Source organism: Humulus lupulus, chromosome 2 (genome assembly GCF_963169125.1).
Source record: "Humulus lupulus chromosome 2, drHumLupu1.1, whole genome shotgun sequence".
Lineage (NCBI taxonomy): Eukaryota > Viridiplantae > Streptophyta > Magnoliopsida > Rosales > Cannabaceae > Humulus > Humulus lupulus.
The window spans coordinates 209,318,625-209,337,677 of NC_084794.1; the positions used below are offsets into that span (position 1 = coordinate 209,318,625).

Sequence of the window (19,053 nt, forward strand, 5' to 3'; positions counted from 1 at the left end):
CTGTTTCATTGCCTCCTAACTTCAAGACAGACAAATACACTGTAATCATTTTTACATTGCTAATGTCATTTTCTTTCAATGGTCTTTATAACTAGAAGACTTATTCTCCTCCAGTCACTGGGATTTTAGTATTAAGAGTTAAAGTAAAATTAGTAATATATTAGTTAACTTTCTGTTTCAATTTATCCACTTACCCGCTGGAAGTCTTTAATAAGTTATGGAATAAACCATCAAAAAGAGATGAATAAATTGGATAGCGTAGTTAACAATCATCCAAATCTAAGAACAACAAATATAGTTCTTAAATATGTTTCCACATTATTAAAAAACAGGCAAATACAATGGAAAGCTAAAACTTTCACTACAGAACCTACTACTGCATAAATGAATCACAAAACCCAGCAACTGCAAGCGATAGAGAAACATAGAGAACAAGGAGGAGAGATAAACCTTTGGAGGCTGTAAGGGATAATCCGGAGGAAAATGAATTGAAACAAGGAATACGCCCCTTGCATATGGACTATCAGCAGGCCCCATAATTGTTGCTTGCCAATGGAACATATCCTCAGCCACAGGACCTACAATAATTAAGGCAAACATTTCAACACTTGGTTCAATTCAATTTAATGATTCTTATAATCAGCTTAAACATCCATGAACAAGCTGCAGAACAGAAAATCAAGGATATCTACATCAGCATGCCACTCTTATTAATCAAAAGCACACATGGTTAACACCTGGTAAACATTAAATCAATAAATGAACACCTTAATTGTCTTTCTTTTTGTAAAAAACAAAAGAATAAGAAAAATAAAAATAATAGTCAACCGTGCATATGCCAATATTGACAAAAACAGTATTAAATATAATCATCAGATGAAATCGTTCAGTGCTAAAGTACTAGCTCCATTTCTTCTACTACGAAACGGAAAATAAATACATACCTATAATATAGATATATACACACAAAAAGGTAATGCATACAGCTGATTAACAATATAATCTATGCATATAAGAGCATTAACAATATTGGGGGCTCAGCTACAAGCTGCCATAGTAACTAAACTGAACCATAATTCACACACCAAGATTACAGAAGAACTCCCCCATTTAAATTGTGAAGTAAAACTACAAAAGATTCAAACTTTCACATACCCAGATAGTTTAAGTTGCATTTCACAACAAAAAAAATCAGATATGATAAGAAATCAAACCGAAAAAATCCCAGAAGCCCACTTCATATAAGCTTGAACAATTTCCAAACAGTTAAAGAACAAATCCCAAACCTACACTAGCCCCTCCCTGCACAGCCACCGTCCCTGCCGAGCCCAGCCACCGTCCCTGCCCAGTCGACCCAGACCCAGCTCAGCCCAACCTGAACCCCTCCCTGCGCCGTCCTTGCACGATCGATCCCATCCCCTGAGACCCCCGCACCGTTGAGCCCAGCCAGCCCGGAGAACCCCACTCGCGCGTCGAGCCCTTGAACCCCCAGCTGCTGTCGAGCCCTTGAACCCCTAGGCGACATCGAGCCCAGGCAGAGTGAGAGATGGGAGGACGAAGGAGTGAGAGAGCCGAGTCCCCTGCCTCTGCATCGAGCCCGCTGCCGTGATCCGGCCACCAGCCGTGACCCATGCACGCCGTCAAAGAGGATGGTTGATGGCTGGTTTTTGAGTTGAGGAAAAGAACGAGAGAGAGAGAGAGAGAGAGAGAGAGAGAGTGAGATTGAGGTTGAGGGATAGGGTTTAGTTATTATTATTATTTGTTAAAAAAATATATAGTTATTATTATAAAAATATATAAATACAAAGTATAATAATATTAGTTTTTATTTTTTAAGTATATTTAAAAACTAACCATTTATAATTTTTTTTAAGAAATTATTAAAATATTTAACCATATATAAATAATTTACTTTTAACTATTACTTTTAGTCCAGTTGTTTTTAGGACTCACAAAATTGTTTTTAGGACTCGCAAAGTGAGTCCTTAAAGAGTATTAAGGACTCCCAAAGCAAGTCCTTAAAATTGTTAAGTAAAACACTCATTTTTTACCCCAGATTTTTTTAGGACTCGCATATTTTTTTAGGACACTCATTGCGAGTCCTAAATTGTGTTTTTTCAGGACTCTCAATGAGTGTCCTAAAAACTCCATAAATATTTTTAAGGACTTGCATTTATGTGCGAGTCCTAAAAAAGTGTCCCGTAAAGGGTATTTTGTAATAGTGTTTGTTTATGCAAGAGTTGTGTTGGGGAGCTCTAGAGAAAACTAGGGAAAAATAGAAAAGAAGAAAGGAGGTGAGCTTCTTTGAGGCTAGGAAGGAAATCAAGGCTGAGAATTGGGTTAACTAGAATCAAGCAAAGGCCAAGGTTAATTCAGTGGTAAGATTTCATATCTGATTTTTAGGTTTCTTTGCTTATTTTGAGAATATGGGTTGAGTGCTGAAAGTTGAATTTGTGGCCTGATATTGTGAGAATTCATCCTCATTGTTTATGCAAGAGTTATGTTCGGGAGCTCTAGAGAAAACTAGGGAAAAACAGAAAAGAAGAAAGGAGCTGAGCATCTTTGAGGCTAGGAAGGAAATCAAGGCTGAGAATTGGGTTAACTAGAATCAAGCAAAGGCCAAGGTTAATTCAGAGGTAAGATTTCATATCTGATTTGTAGGTTTCTTTGCTTATTAAGAGAATTTGGGTTGAGTGCTGAAAGTTGAATTTGTGGCTTGATATTGTGAGAATTCATCTTGGGAAGCAAATGGGTTTAGCTTGGAGTTGGAATAAGAGGGAGCCCAGAGTTGAATTTCAGTTTGAGGTAAGAATTTCGTGCATCTTTGAAGTTGGTTGCTGGTGTGGTTTAAGATTTCTGAAGGGTGGTTTAAGTTTTGTAAGTTCTGGTTTAAGTTTTATGAAGTTCTTGACCAATTTGTGGATCATGAGTTTCAATGTGTATCTAGGCTTGTTGTTGATGTTTTTGAGTCTTTAGATGGTCTATATGGGGTTTTGGATTGAATTTGGGACTTAGGTATGCATTGGTATTGATTTGGGAGTGTTTTGGCTCAGGAAAATGTTGGGGAAAAACCCAGATTTCTGGGTTCGCGTAGGGGCGCCGCGAACCTGTTCTTCCGTGCCGCGACGCTAGGATGCATCAGGGGAAGGGAACCTCTCTGGGCGCCGCGGCCCCTAAGGGTTAGTGTTGCGGCGCTAGGCCATTTCTGGCAGGGGAAAATTTCATTTTTTAGTCCTTTGCCCAGGGGGCTCGGGGGACACTTCTGCCACCTTGTGTGGGATCCGGGAGGTCCCGAGAGCTCGGGATTGGTTCCGGGAGATGTTTATGAATTGGTTAGTAATGAGAGTGATATGTTTGTGTTGTGACTAGGTTCTCAGCGAGGCTCGGGTTAGAGGATCGTGCTCGAGGGTTCAGTGCTCAAGAAGCTCGGGACACAAGTAAGAAAGTTGTTGTACCCATAGAGCAGGGCGAGGCCCCATAGTTGTGTTGCAGGGCACGACCCTATATGATTATGTGTTGGGTGTACCCCATTGGTTATGTTAGTATTGTTTAAGTTATGTTTAATTATGCTGTGTATGCATATATGTGAATGATCAGCAAGAGCTGAGAACGGTGAAGGCCGGGAACGGCAAGGGCCGAGAACAGCAAAGGGGCCGGGAGCAGCGTTTAGCATGCGGAGTGTGAGTTGCTAGGGTAAGACCCTAAAGCATACCTGGGATATCCTTACGGTATAGACCGCAACCCGGGGCCTGGTAAAGCGCCTGGGACGGCATGGCCGTATGTGTTTAGCCCGTTGGCAAATTTGTTATATGCTGAGTGGTTCTTATGCGTATGTTATCTATTTATGTGGAGTTTTCTTGCTGGGCTTCGGCTCACGGGTGCTCTGTGGTGCAGGTAAGGGCAAGGAGAAAGTCAACAGACCATGAGTATAGAGAACGTGAGGCGGCGCGTACATGTCTGGTCTGCCTGGCTGCCACGGCTAGGGATATTTTTTTTTGGAAGATGCTTGTAAAGAACCCTATTTTGTCGTATAGTCGACTTTAAATATATTTTGAGTTGTAAATATTTATAAACAGTATTTTGGGATCCCAAATGTTAAACATTTTATGATTTCCAGTAAATGGAATTATTTTCAAAGTTTATGACTCTGCTTATGGTTTAATTACACGTTTGCCTTAAAACCTCGATTAGCGAGTTAAAAGCACATTTTAAACTCACTTAGTAACGACTCTAAGGAAGTAGGGCATTACAACTTGGTATCAGAGCAAACCAAGGTTTATTGGTTTTGGAGATTGACTGAACATGTACGCTCGCTGTCAGTGACAAGCTCGACTCAGGGTTGGTTGGTATGATTGATTAATATGCTTTAATGTGTGCTTGAATGCCCTGTTTGCCTGCTTATTTCGTATAGAGCATGATGAATGAGTTAATATATGCATGATGCTAGGGCATGGCCCGTTGTGTGTTATATGCTATCTATATGTTATGTGGATTGCTATTTTTGGTTGACTGTTGTGATTGGGAGATGGTGTTGGACTTTGTTATCATGCCTGATGAGCGTTGTCGTTGATTGCAGGCATATAGTTGTGATGCCTTGACAATCATCTAGACTCCGCGGTAGTCGGGCCGAGGATGACAATCAGGGTCAAGACCCTCTACCTGCCCCACAGAATTGGCAACAGATGTTTGCCGAAATGGAAGCAAGGTTGTAACGAACAGAAGAAGAACTTCGGTAGTTGAGGCAGCGGGCCCCTCCAAGAGTCACCGGGTTGCCAGTTCAGCAGGTTGTGGCGCCAGTGCCGGTATAGCCTATGATGGAAAACAGGTGGGAACCTTTGTATGAAAGGTTTAGAAAGCAACATCCTCCCACCTTTGAGGGTGGATCAGACCCACTGCGGGCAGAGCAGTGGATGAATATGGTTTTCTCTATCCTGGATTTCATGAGGGTTGAAGGGAACGAGAAGGTTGCATGTGCTAGTTACATATTTAGAGAAGATACCCGCATCTGGTTAGATGTAGTGGTTCAGAGAAGGAATGTGGCAGTCAAGACTTGGGAAAAATTTAGGAATATCTTCAACGAGAAATATTACAGTGTAGCAGTCTGACCTGAAAAGATTGACGAGTTCATCAACCTGACTCAGAACCGGTTGACCGTGACAGAGTATGCTCTGAAATTTGACCGATTGGCGAAGTTTGCGCCAGATTTTGTGCCGACAGATGTGGCAAGGAGAGATCGATTTGTACGGGGATTGAACGTTATGATCGCCCGTGATGTGAAGATCACCTTGGATCCAGAGACTACTACCTATGCCCAGGTGGTGGACAAGGCCCTTATAGCTGAGGGGGCCAAGGATCAGATCTGGAGAGAGAGCGCTGTTAGGCGCGATGCTAGGAGGACAGTGCCTCCTTTTATTAGATCTAGTCGAGGTAGTGGCCCCAGTGAACAGAAGAGGAAGGCTAAATTCCTTTGTTCCTCCCAGTTTTGATAGGAGGGCACGGGGTGCTTTTGGTGGCCGTCAGGGAGGAAGTGACAACTGGAGGAGTTTCCCAATGTGTCCTCGGTGCAGACGACGACATCAGGGTGAGTGTAGGATCAGGGCCTGCTTTGTCTGTGGGAGTGCCAATCATTTGAAGAAGGATTGTCCACAAGTCAGGAAGGATGAGCCGAAGCAGGGTGACAGTCTCGCTCCTGCCAGAGTGTTCACTTTGACTCAGACTGAGGCGGAGGCTAGCCCCTCAGTTGTGACAAGTCAGATTTCTAGTGCTGGGTCTTTGTATACTACATTGTTTGATTCGGGAGCTACCCACTCGTTTGTGTCTGCTAGGGTGATAGATCAGCTGTGTAGACCTAGTGTTCTGTATGCTAAGGGTTTTTAGACTTTGTTGCCAACTGGGGAACTGGTAGTCTCTAGGAGATGGGTTAGAGCTTTACCAGTAGGGGTAGGTGGTAGTGAATTGTCTGTTGATCTGATTAAACTTGCGATGAATGACTTTGATATGATCCTAGGGATGGATTTGTTATCAAAGTATGGGGTGACGATTGACTACTGACTTTTGAACCAGAAGGGAGGCACCCTTTGTATTTGTGGGAACAACCAGTGGACCGCGGGTACCTATGATTTCAGCGCTGAAGGCTAGAGACCTGATGTAAGGAGGTTCCATAGGATTCCTAGCAAGTGTTATGGATACCTCCAAGGCTGTGTCGGTTGGACCGGGAGAGACCAGATTGGTGTGTGATTTTCCAGATTTATTTCCAGCAGATCTACCAGGGTTGCCGCCGCAACGAGAGATTGAGTTAGTTATAGAATTGGCACCAGGGGCGGAGCTAGTATCTAGGACACCTTACAGAATGGCTCTGGAAGAGTTGAAAGAGTTAAAGATTCAGTTACAGGAGTTACTGAATTTGGGGTTCATCAGACCGAGTTTCTCACCATGGGGTGCTCCAGTGTTGTTTGTTAAGAAAAAGGATGGATCTCTTAGGATGTGCATTGACTACAGGGAGCTGAACAAGCTGACCATTCAGAATAAGTATCCACTGCCTAGGATCGATGATTTATTTGACCAGCTACAGGGAAGTACAGTGTTTTCCAAAATTGATCTCTGATCAGGTTACCATCAGTTAAGGATCAAAGAAGAGGACATACCAAAGAACGCTTTCCGCACGAGGTATGGACACTATGAATTCCTGGTCATGTCCTTTGGATTAACTAATGCCCCAACAACTTTTATGGATATGATGAATAGGGTTTTCAAGGACTATTTGGACAAGTTTGTGATTATGTTCATCGACGACATCTTGGTGTACTCTCAGTCAGAGATAGAGTATGAGCAACATCTGCGGTTGGTATTGTAGCGATTCAGGGAGCATAGGTTATATGCTAAGTTTAGTAAGTGTGAGTTTTGGCTACTGTAAGTCACGTTTCTGGGCCATATCGTCAGTAAGGAGGGGATTCTGGTTGACCCAAGTAAGATTGAGGCAGTAAGAGATTGGCCTAGACCGAGAAACGTTCCTAAAGTTAGAAGTTTTCTGGGATTGGCAGGATATTATCGGCGGTTTGTTGAGGGGTTCTCCAGGATAGCTACACCGTTGAAAGAATTGACGAAAAAGAAGACAAAGTATGTTTGGACAGACAGATGTGAGAACAGTTTCAAAGAATTGAAGCGGCAATTGATCACCGCGCCAGTGTTGAGTTTGTCGACAGATAATGAGAAATTTGTGGTTTACTGTGATGCTTCCAGACAAGGTTTAGGGTGTGTGTTGATGCAAGCTGGAATGGTGATAGCTTATGCATCGAGATAGTTAAAGGAGTATGAGCAGAGATATCCCACGCATGATCTAGAGTTGGCAGCGGTGGTATTCACACTTAAGATTTCGAGACATTATTTGTATGGTGATAAGTGCAAGATATACACTGACCATAAAAGTCTGAAGTATTTCTTTACTCAGAAGGATCTGAATATGCGCCAGAGACGGTGGTTGGAGTTGGTTAAGGATTATGACTGTGATATCCTATACCATCCTGGGAAGGCTAATGTAGTGGCTGATGCATTGAGTCGAAAAGGCCCAGGATAGCTATTTAGTTCGAGACAGATATCTGATAAACTAGCTGAGGAGATGACTAGAGCGGGAATTGAGTTAGTGGTTGGACGGTTAGCCAACATCACTCTTCAGCCTACACTTCTTGAGAGGATCAAGGAGGCGCAGGGGAAGGATTCCCAATTGAGAGGTCACAGAGAAAATGTCTTAGTCAGAGCGGCAAAGGACTTTTCTATTTCAGAGATGGGGTTACTGAAGTACAAGGGTTGGATCTGTGTTCCGATGGATTCTAATATCTGGTAGGAGATTCTAAATGAATCTCATACCGCTCCCTACTCCTTACATCCAGGTACGACGAAGATGTACCAAGATTTGAGAGCTTTATATTGGTGGTCGGGCATGAAGAGTGATGTAGTGGATTATGTGGCCAAGTGTTTAATGTGTCAGCAGGTCAAGGCTGAACATCAGAGGCCAGCAGGGTTGCTGCAACCTCTAGGGATTCCAGAGTGGAAGTGGGAGGACATTACCATGGACTTCGTAGTTGGTTTGCCGAAGACCGTGGGTCAGCATGACTCGGTGTGGGTAATTTTTGATAGATATACCAAGTCCGCCCACTTTTTACCTGTCAGGACAACTTATACTGTGGGGCAGTATGTTGAATTATATGTGAAAGAAATTATTCGACTCCATGGGGATCCAAGGTCGACAGTGTCAGACAGGGACCCCACTTTCACCTCCAAGTTTTGGGAGAGCTTGTAGAAGGCTATGGGCACGCGGTTACGGTTTAGTACCGCTTATCATCCTCAGATAGACGGACAGTCTGAGAGGACGATTCAGATATTGGAAGACATGTTGCGAGCCTGTGTGTTAGACTTTGGGGGATCTTGGAGTAAATATCTCCCTTTGATTAAGTTTTCATATAATAACAGTTATCAGGCGACTATCGGAGTGGCTCCGTATGAGATGCTATATGGGAGAAAGTGTAGATCACCTATCCATTGGGACGAGACAGGTGAAAGGAGTTATTTGGGTCCTGAGATGGTTCAGAGGACCAATGAGGTGATTGAGAAGATTAGAGTGCGAATGTTCGCCTCCCAGAGTCGCCAGAAGAGTTATTCAGACCTGAAACGCAGGAGTGTGGAATTTCAGGTTGGTGACCATGTGTTCCTTAGAGTTTCACCGTTGAGAGGAGTGAAACAGTTCGGTGTTCGGGGCAAGCTGAGCCCTAGATTTGTTTGTCCCTTTGAGATTCTGGAACGGGTTGGGGAGGTAGCTTACAGGTTGGCGATGCCTCCAACCTTATTAGGGGTTCATAATATTTTTCATGTATCCATGCTCCGAAAGTATGTATCAGATTCGACATACGTACTGAGTTATGAGAATTTGGAGCTGGACCAGGATTTGTCCTATGAGGAGAAGCCGGTTCAGATTCTTGACCGGAAAGATAAAGTTTTGCGGAGCAAGACCATCACCTTGGTGAAAGTGTTGTGGAGGAACAGCAAAGTTGATGAGGCGACATGGGAACTTGAATCAGTTATGAGGGAGCAGTATCCCGAGTTGTTCAGCTAATTTCGAGGACGAAATCTCTGTAAGGAGGGGATAATTGTAGTGACCAAAATTTGCTAATAAGGCTTGGGGCCTTGATTAGCGTGCCTGAAGGGAAATAATTGTTATATTGTATTATATATGTGAATTTAATGAATATGTGATTATAGTGCATGTTTAGGCGATTAAATATGCATGTGGGCCCCATTTTGTTGTCAGGGGAATATTTGTAATTTTAGCCCGTTGAGGGCATAAATGTGATAAATGTGATAATGGTGATATATTTGTGATGCACGTTCCGAGACGGTCCTAGGGAGCTATTTCGCTAAAGGTCGCAACGGGGTTAAATACCCAGCTCAGGGGAAACCTAGGGGTATTTTGGGAATATTATAACTTGAGTTTAGGAATCTCTGAAGTAATGGTTAGTGGTACTTTGGTAACTCGGGTAATTATAAGTAACTCTTGAGGATAGTTACTTTAAGTGTGAAAGTGGTATTTTTGCAAGAGGATAGGAAATGTCTAGGTTGCCCTTGAGGATTAGTTAGAATATAGATTAGAAGGGAGGGAAATTGGGTCTTTTGGTTTAGGGGATAGATAACCTTGACTGAATGAAAAGTTATAACGTTCTCACCTCTTTGTTTATGCAAGAGTTGTGTTGGGGAGCTCTAGAGAAAACTAGGGAAAAACAGAAAAGAAGAAAGGAGTTGAGCTTCTTTGAGGCTTGGAAGGAAATCAAGGCTGAGAATTGGGTTAACTAGAATCAAGCAAAGGCCAAGGTTAATTCAGAGGTAAGATTTCATATCTGATTTTTAGGTTTCCTTGCTTATTTTGAGAATTTGGGTTGAGTGCTGAAAGTTGAATTTGTGGCTTGATATTGTGAGAATTCAGCTTGGGAAGCAAAGGGGTTTAGCTTGGAGTTGGAATTGGAGGAAGCCCAGAGTTGAATTTCAGTTTGAAGTAAGAATTTCGTGCATCTTTGAAGTTGGTTGCTGGTGTGGTTTAAGATTTATGAAGGGTGGTTTAAGTTTTGTAAGTTCTGGTTTATGTTTTATGAAGTTCTTGACCAATTTGTGGATCATGAGTTTCAATGTGTATCTAGGCTTGTTGTTGATGTTTCTGAGTTGTTAGATGGTCTATATGGGGTTTTGGATTGAATTTGGGACTTAGGCATGCATTGGTATAGATTTGGGAGTGTTTTGGCTCGGGAAAATGTTGGAGAAAAACCCAGATTTCTGGGTTCGCGTAGGGGCATCGCGGCCTTGTTCTTCCGTGCCGCGACACTAGGATGCATCAGGGGAAGGGAACCTCTCTGGGCATCGCAGCCCTTAAGGGTTAGTGCCGCGATGCTTGGCCATTTCTGGGCAGGGGAAAATTTTAGTTTTTAGGCTTTTGCCCAGGGGGCTCGGGGGACGCTTCCACCACCTTGTGTGGGGATCTGGGAGTTCCCGAGAGCTAGGGATTGGTTCTAGGAGATGTTTATGAATTGGTTAGTAATGAGAGTGCTATGTTTGTGTTGTGACTAGGTTCGCAGCGAGGCTCGGGATAGATGACCGTGCTCGAGGGTTCAGTGCTCAAGAATCTCGAGACACAAGTAAGAAAGCTATTGTACCCATAGAGCAGAGCGAGGCCCCATAGTTGTGTTGCAAGGCACGAACCTATATGATTATGTGTTGGGTGTAGCCCATTGGTTATGTTAGTATTGTTTAATTTATGTTTAATTATGTTGTGTATGCATATATGTGAATGATCGGCAAGAGCCGAGAACGGTGAAGGTCGGGAACGGCAAGGGCCGGGAACGGCGAAGGCCGAGAATGGCAAAGGGGCAGGGAGCAGCGTTTAGCGCGCGGAGTGCGAGTTGCTAGGGTAAGACCCTAAAGGACACCTGGGATATCCTTACGGTATAGACCGCAACCCAGGGCCTAGTAAAGCGCCAGGGATGGCATGGTCGTATGTGTTTAGCCCGTTGGCGAATTTGTTATATGCTGAGTGGTTCTTCTGTGTATGTTATCTATTTATGTGGAGTTTTCTTGCTGGGCTTCGGCTCACGGGTGCTTTGTGGTGCAGGTAAGGGCAAGGAGAAAGTCCACAGACCATGAGTATAGAGAGCGTGAGGCGGCGCATACATGTCTGGTCTGCCTGGCTGCCACGGCTAGGGATATTTTTTTTTGGAAGATGCTTGTAAAGAACCCTATTTTGTCGTATAGTCGACTTTAAATATATTTTGAGTTGTAAATATTTATAAACAGTATTTTGGGATCCCAAATGTTAAACGTTTTATGATTTCCAGTAAATGGAATTATTTTCAAAGTTTATGACTCTGCTTATGGTTTAATTACACGTTTGCCTTAAAACCTCGATTAACGAGTTAAAAGCACATTTTAAACTCACTTAGTAACGACTCTAAGGAAGTAGGGCGTTACAAGCTTGGTCGCGGGTGTTAAGGAAAACTCTTCGAAGTACAAGATCTCCAACATTGAATTTTCTTTCTCGTACTTTAGAGTTGAAATACTGGGTGACCTTCTGCTGGTACGCAGCTACTCGGAGCTGGGCTTGTTCACGCCTTTCATCAATTGAGTCCAAGGATTCCATCAATAGCTGGCTGTTAGAGTCTTGGTCGTATGTCAATGTACGGTGCGAGGGTGGATCTAACTTGACAGGCAACATAGCTTCATACCCGTACGCCAAGGAAAACTAGGTATGACCTGATTGCTGTTCGGTGGGAAGTTCTGTACGACCAAAGAACTTTAGGCAACTGCTCTGGCCATGCTCCCTTGGCTTCTTCAAGTCTTTTCTTTAGGGTATCCTTTAGCATTTTTTTAATTGCTTCGACTTGACCATTCGCTTGGGGATGAGCGACTGAAGAAAAGATTTTGATAATATCATGCTGTTTGCAGAAGTCCGTTAATAGATCACTGTAAAACTGGGTGCCATTGTCCGAGACTATCTTCCTTGGTAATCCATAGCGACAAATGATGTTCTTGACTACAAAGTCAAGCACTTTCTTGGTCGTTATTGTTGCAAGTGGCTCAGCCTCGGCCCATTTGGTGAAGTGGTCGATGGCAACCACTGCATACTTTACACCACCTTTTCCTGTAGGCAAAGATCCGATTAGATCTATTCCCCAAACAGCGAAGGGCCATGGACTCTACATCTGTTTTAACTCGTTGGGAGATGCTCATGGGATTTTAGAAAATCTCTGACACTTGTCACATCTCCGCACGAACTCCATTGAGTCTTCATTCATGGTTAGCCAGAAATAGCCCTACCTTAGGATCTTTTTTGATAGACTTTGCCCCCCAGCGTGGTCCCCACAAAAGCCTTCGTGCAGCTCTTTATTTAACTCTTTGGCTTTCTCCTTTGTAACACATCTGAGGAGTGGCATGGAGTATCCCCTTCAGTACAGGATCCCATCGACCAGGATATACCTAGCAGCTTACCGCTAAAGGGTCCTGGCTCTGTTTCTGTCCACTGGTAGCACGCCGCTTGACAGATACTCTACATAGGGTGACATCCATGTATCTGCCATCTGGATGACCGGAGTGGTTTCTGTTGCTTGGATGCTTGGTACTGATAGTCGCTCGACTGGTACTATGTTCAGAGTATCAGCATCCTTTGCACTTGCCAACTTTGCCAAAGCATCCGCGTTGGAATTCTGATAGCGAGGTACTTGCTGGAGAGTGTATCTGTCGAACTGGGCTAACAGATCCTTTGCTTTGTTCAGATAAGCGACCATCTTCAAACCTCGCGCCTGGTACTCTCCCAAGACTTGGTTCACCACCAGCTGAGAATCGCTATAGATGTCAAGTGCTTTTATGTTCATATCCTTGGCTAACCGCATTCCAGCAAGTAACGCTTCATATTCAGCCTCATTGTTAGAAGCAGTGAAGACAAATCTAATCGCACAGTGAAATCGATGCCCTTCTGGTGTTATCAATATCACTCCTGCTCCTGTGTGGGATTCGTTGGATGAACAGTCTGTGAACAACTTCCACGAGGGTGCTTGGATTTGACACTCAATCGACTAGCTTTGACAGGATGGGTGGTTACGCCATATGCGTTTTTAGTGCTTGAAAGGCCTGTTCGCACTCATCTGTCCATTCAAATTTCTTATTGCCTTTGAGTAGATTGAAAAATGGGACGCACTTGTCTGTCGATTTCGAAATGAATCTACTGAGAGCAGCAATCTTCCCGGTCAGGCTTTGGACATCCTTAATCTTCACTGGCGACTTCATCTCAATCAGGGCTTTTATTTTCTCAGGATTAGCTTCAATTCCTCTCGAGTTAACAATAAATCCCAAGAACTTCCCAGATCCTACTCCGAAGGAGCATTTAAGGGGATTTAACTTCATCCTATATTTATTCGGGATGTTGAAGCATTCCTGCAAATCCCTTACATGCCCTTTTTCTTTCTTCGACTTAACCAGCATGTCGTCGATGTAAACCTCCATGTTTGTGCCGATCAACTCCTTGAACATGTGGTTGACGAGTCTCTGGTAAGTCGCACCAGCGTTTTTCAAACCAAAGGGCATCACCTTGTAACAGCAGAGCCCTGTATCAGTTCGAAAGCTAGTGTTATCCTCATCACGAGAATGCATACTGATTTGATTATACTCAGAGTATGCATCCATTAATGAGAGGATCTCATGCCCTGCAGTGGCATCGACCAGCTGGTCGATCCTCGGGAGTGGGAAATAGTCTTTAGGGCAGGCTTTATTTAGGTCTGTAAAATCCACACACGTACGCCACTTGCCATTCGGCTTGGGCACGAGTACAGGATTAGAGACCCACGATGGATAAAATGCCACCCTGATGAACCCATTCTCCTTCAGCTTCTCGACTTCCTCTTTCAAGGCCTTTGATCTATCTTTGTCGAGTAGCCTTCTTTTTTGTTGCACTGGTGGAGAGCTTTTGTCGATGTTAAGGACATGGCTGATGACTGCAGGATCTATCCCGACCATGTCTTTATGCGACCAGGCAAAGACATCCTGGTTCCTCCTTAAGAACTCCACCAGTGCTTGTTTTGTTGTTGTCTCTAAGTTTTTACTGACTTTCACAACTCTGGTCAGATTTTCCTCATCGAGTTGGACCTCTTGAAGGTCCTCGATGGGTCCCCACTTCTTCTTCAAAATCCCTGAAGCGAGGATCTAAGTCTCTATCCTCACTTTGGGCAATGCCCAATTTGGTGAGATTATCACCTGAGCGGGCTTGAACATCAGTTGCCATTTGCAACTCCTTCCCGATGGCATCTCTCAATACACCCTTCTTTGCCTTAGTGATCGAGGCGTTGTAGCACTCCCTCGCTTCCCTCTGGTTTCCCAACACGCATCCTATTCTTGCGTCCATTGGGAATTTCATGGCGAGGTGCCATATAGAAGTGACGGCTCGCAGGTCAACCAGAATTGGTTTCCCTATCACAGTGTTGTATGCTGAAGGACAATCAACCACTATAAAAGTATTGAGTAATGTCCTGTTAGCAGGCGCAGTGCCTGCTGTGACTGGGAGTCTAATCGACCCTACTGGGTCAAGCCCTTCTTCGGAAAAACCATAAATGGTTTGGTTGCACGGCTCCAGGTCCTTCACGAACAACTTCATCCTTTCCAGCGAGGACTTATATAGGATGTTGACCGAACTTCCTGTATCGACCAACGCCCTTTTCACCATCATGTTCACGATCTGTACGTCCACGACCAGCGGATCGGAGTGTGGGAATCGCACGTGCTGGGCATCGTCGTCAGAGAAGGTGATCAGTTCCTCCTCTGTTCGAGCCTTTTTTGGTGCACGATCCTCGACACTCATCATCTTGATGTCCTGGTCGTGGCGCAGGGTTCAAGCATATCGTTCCCTTGGTTTCCCACTATCTCCTGCAAGATGTGGGCCTCCGCAGATGGTGAGTAGGGTACCTGCCATGGGAGCTGGCTGTAAGGTGGCGAGCATTGGCATGCAGGCACCGAATCATTGCCACCTTGAGCCTCTCGTTGAGAACCTCCCACGGCTCGCACATATCTTCTTAAATGTCCCTATCTTATCAGGAACTCAATTTCGTCCTTCAGCTGGTTACACTCATTAGTGTCGTGCCCGTAATCGTTATGAAAATGACAGAACTTTGTTGAATCTCTCTTGGAGATATCTTTCCTTATCGGTGTTGGTCGTTTGTAGGGCACGGTCGAGCTGGTCGCCTGGTAAACCTCAGCTCGGCTTTCAACAAGGGCAGTGTAATTGGTGAATTTCGGTTCATACCGATTACCTTTAGGGCGCTTCGCTCACTTTCCACCATTCTTACCATTGCCATTCCTGTTGCCTTTGCCGTTGCCATTGGGCTTAGACCCATTGGCGGCTTTGGCGGGTTCTTCCTTAGGCCCTTTGTCTTTTTTTGTCGATTTCCCTTAATTGGCAATCGCGTCCTCGAGCTTGATGTACCGATCAGCTCGATCTGAAAACTCCTGGGTACTTTTAACCCCATGCTTTATGAGGCTACTCCAGAGGGGAGAATGGTGCCTAACCCCAGCAGTTAGGGCCATCATCTTGCCTTCATCGCCCACAATCTTGGCTCCTGCTGCAGCTCGCATGAAGCACTGAACGTATTCCTTCAAGGGATCCCCCTCTTTTTGGCGTATCTCGACCAGTTGGTTCACCTCGGTGGGGTGTACACGACCCGCGTAGAACTGTCCGTAAAACTCCTTCACGAACATTTCCCAGGATACTATACTTGCAGGAGGGAACTTAAAGAACCACTCCTGGGCGGTATCAGAAAGTGTCGCTGGGAAGATCCTACAGTGAGCATCTTCATAGACTTTCTGAATGACAATTTGTATCTCAAACTTGTTGACATGAGATACTGGGTCTCCATACCCGTCAAAATTTGGCAGAGTCGGCATCTTAAACTTATTGGGGGTTTCTGCCACAACAATCCTCTGTACGGAAGGGGTACCTCTCCTTCGATCGTACTCAATGTGTGATGTCCGCCCCCCGACCAGCTGCTGCACAGCCTGGTTTAGGGCATCAATTTGAGCCTGCACGACTTCTGGGATTGCTGGGGCCTCTGGTGTTGGGGGAATGTACTCATCGTGCCTTTCCCGGCGGTCGTTGAGTACATCCCTCAAGTCATCGTCACTTTGGCGCTGCTCGCTGGCTCCGAGCCGACTAAAAATGTTATTTTGCCTGGGCCCCCCAGCGTTATGACCTATTGGTCGGTCTTCTCTAGGTGGGGGGCTCCTGCCTCTGCCTCTCTCTTCGTCCTTCCGACCAACATTTCCTCTGCCTGAGTCTACTTCATTGTAGTCGTGGCCATCTCTGAACCATGGATAGCTATAGTGAGACTGACTATTCCCTCTGTTGCCTCATTTGGCTGGTATTTCCCGAGCATTGGGGGGAGGCATGCGTTGGTCGGTGGGTCCTCATGCATTGTCATGTCGTGGGGGGCCCCTAACCGTAGAGCCTGTCTCTGAGTTCCTCCTGTTGGTAGAAGGACGCTGCCCCTTGCTCAGTGGATGCGGCTCTTCACCCCCTAAGCGTCTAGGGCTGCGGGGTTGTTGCCCAGCCCTATTCTGCCTCGGGCGTGGGGGATTGCCTCGACCAGCCTGAGACGGAGGCTGTGTCTCAAGATCCCTAGGTGGGACATCATCCTGAGGCATAGGCGGCTGCTCCGGCCTCTGAGGGCTTATTGGCTGGAGCGAAGGACTAGGATTGGGGCCCTTTTGAGGTGGCCCGCTTGGTGGCTGATCTGGCTGGGAGGCTGGCGCAGCCAGATTCCTAGCCAGCTCGATGGCTGCTTCAAGGGCTGCCATGGCATCCCTCTGTCAATGGTCCATCTCCGCCTACTGCTCGCTCAGCTCGTGGTGCTGGCGCTCTATCTCCCTTTGTTGTGATGCCATTATCTCGACAACATTCACTTGGCTGGCCCTCAGACTGGCCAACTCATCCTGCAACACCCCCACCATTGTCTTCAGGGTCTCAGAATCCAACTCCTCCTCATCAAACTCCAAATAAGGTTCGTCTTCAGCCACATTTGGGGGAGGAGGCTGGGATGGTGCGGCAGCAACCTGTCCAGTCTTCTTGGTAGTTTTCGCCATTAGATCTTCTTTTGTCAAGCTCTCAATGAAAGCACCAGAATGTTGACCCTACTTTTGGTCAACGACACAGAGTCAAGAAAACGACAGAAAAATTGTACAAAGCTTGAGAAAACAATCTAATGGGAAATAAATAACACAAAGAATTATAGTGGTTCGGCCCCAGTGATTGGTAATGACCTATGTCCACTTGATACTATTATTAATATTGAGCTTCAAAGGTGTGATCAAAGAACTAGGGTTCCTGAGTTTCACAGACCTTAGAAGGAGAAAACAATACAAACGATGGATAATAGTAATGTAATTCGGAAAAAGATCAAAAGATCCCTCCTTGAGCTATTTCTTGTATATTTATAGACTCAAGGAGGGTTACATGAATCAATTAATAATATCTTTCCTTAATGAACGGATCTTCAGGTCATAATGAAGATATATTCTCGGATATCACTACAACTGTACATATTTATTCATAAATAAACTGAGTATACGACCAGGCTGGTCGTATATAAAACTTGAACTTCTCATACGGAAATGTCTCTGGTCGATAGGCGAGCAGCATCTCTGCCACGTGTCGAGAATTCTTGCCACGTCATCAATAGCTGTTTTTTGGGTAAAGAACTATTGATGTCAATTGAGTCAGTTTTACAATTTTTCTAACAAAAATAAATTAAATATATTTATATATATATAAATAATATTTTCAGAATCCCAAATCCCAAATACCAGCACCAGCACCCCAAACCCACTACCACCACCACTACACTAGAAGATAGAAAAGAGAAAGAAAAAAAAATCAAACTCATAGAACCACCAAGTCGATGCTGTCATGACCACCAACAACAAATAGAACCATCACCACAACCACCAATCTGGCGCACAACCCACCACAAACTACCACCACCTGCCAAACAACAACACAAAACAAAAGAAGGAAAGAAAGAGTAGATTTGAGCCCACCCCAAGCCCTCAACCTCACCAGCTCCTTCCCCTAACTCCTTGACCTCATCCTAGCAAACCCCGATAACTTGACCTCGCATGTTTCCCCTCAACCCTGAGCCACTGCTGCAACAAGGTGTTCTCCATTGCAAGCCCTTCATCGACCTGAAAAATTGAAAGAGAAAGAAATAGTGAGATGAAGATAGATAAATTGTGAGAAGGTTTTGAACAGATGAGGCTTAACCCATCTATGCACTGTCTTAACCCATCTATGCACTGTCTGTCAAGCACTGTCTGTCAAGCATAGAGAGAGGCATCAGAGGGAGAGAGGAAAGAAAGATTGGGAGAAAAGTAGATGGAGAGAGGGTGAGAGTGTGAGTGATGGTGGGGAATGAAAGAGATGAAGATAGTAATTGAGTTAGGGTTAAGTTTAATTGGGTTTGGGCTTTTAAAATTATGGGATTTTTGTTATAATGAAAATATCAATCTACTAGCTTCGGTTTAAAATTGATTCTAATGAGCTTTTTTCGATTTCATACTTTTCTTAAATAGCGTCACTGCATAACTGACTCTAATGACATTTATTAGTAGCATCAGTTAGCGCATCGACGCAATTAACAAAAATATGGGTCAGTTTTAAACCGATGCTAATGAGCTTATTTGATCAACAGTGACAATGACTTTGAAAAACCAACACAAAAATATTTTACATTAATGCTTAATGCTCAATCTTATTTTTATCTGTGGAGTAATTCTCATAACTCTTCATTTGTTTATAACAAACCTAACAACTATTATTTAGTTGTAACAATATTTAGTTGTCTAGGTGTAAAGTGGCTATATAAGTTAGTCCTTTATTTCATTTTGTAAAGAAGTATTCATTTTTCTAGAAAAGCTGAGAGAGAGAGAGAGAGAGAGATAGAGAGATTTGTATACGTGAGGAGAGAGTTTCTTCTGAGTGTTTGAGAG

The 19,053-nt window shown here is 44.3% G+C and overlaps 1 long non-coding RNA gene across 1 annotated transcript; it reads right to left on the reverse strand.

Annotated features, from left to right (window-relative positions):
- Positions 1-448: 448 nt before the first annotated feature.
- Positions 449-1,735, reverse strand: LOC133818932 (uncharacterized). The gene is made up of 2 exons (XR_009886165.1): positions 1,215-1,735; positions 449-578 (listed from the first exon to the last, which is right to left on the reverse strand). It is a non-coding gene; the product is annotated as an uncharacterized LOC133818932 (long non-coding RNA).
- Positions 1,736-19,053: the final 17,318 nt, after the last annotated feature.